Source organism: Benincasa hispida, chromosome 10 (genome assembly GCF_027475165.1).
Source record: "Benincasa hispida cultivar pf3 chromosome 10, pf3_genome.v1.1, whole genome shotgun sequence".
Taxonomy (NCBI): domain Eukaryota; kingdom Viridiplantae; phylum Streptophyta; class Magnoliopsida; order Cucurbitales; family Cucurbitaceae; genus Benincasa; species Benincasa hispida.
In genome coordinates this window covers 21,605,773-21,606,721 of record NC_143487.1, presented here as the reverse complement: position 1 = coordinate 21,606,721, position 949 = coordinate 21,605,773, and positions in this window count along the sequence as shown.

Sequence of the window (949 nt, the reverse complement as noted above, 5' to 3'; positions counted from 1 at the left end):
ACCGCATTCACAAACAAATAGACTAGTTATGCATTTTACAACAAATTACAGGCATGCTTTGAAACTTTAAACAACAAAAGAACGAGATACGTACCAGTTGAAAAAACCCTTCTTCACAAAAAATCTCGCTCTCGTCAAACGAATTGCACCTCTCGCTCTTGCTGAGATTATCCAAGCTATCATCCACCAAATCACTGCGTCGTCTACCCACAAATGTACTCCTCATGAACAAGGCAGCAGGGAAGATACCACCACTCGGAACCCTCGATATTCTCAGAGTGAGAATCTAGGAGGTGTGGGCTCTGTTGGATTTGGGAGAGGGAAGGAGGAAGAGACGATCGTTTACCAACCAAGCAAGTGGGAGATATCAGGTGTCTATCGTATAGACGATGCTTGATTGTTTAGGTAAGGTACACGATTTGTAGTAAAAGGGGCGAGATCATATAGACGATCGTTTAATAAACGCTCGGGCGTGCGATTGCGTAGAAAAAAGCTAGACAATCGTTTAGTAAAACTTATGTGATCATTTATTAAAACGCGCGCATGTACACGATCGTTTAGGAAACGTTGAGCTATCGTTTATGCTCTTGGTTTTCTATGCGATAGGCAGTGTACTACTCGATGAGCGAATCTCTGATACTTGCAAAATGAAAACAATTTTCATTTTATCCTTCATTTATGAAAACTAAATGCAACCTCCCACTAACTCATTCGGTTACGGAGAAAAAACTAGCACAATTATCCCATAATTGTTAAATTAAATAATAAATATAATAATATTATATTTATAACCTATGATTTAATATCACATCATTTGCAATATATTAACCATAATCCTTTTCTCCTCCACTAGATATAAATCATATTTATATCCTTTTCCTCCAATTAATGTATCTCATACATCATGTCAAATATATCATATATAATTGACCAGTTCAATCATATCATA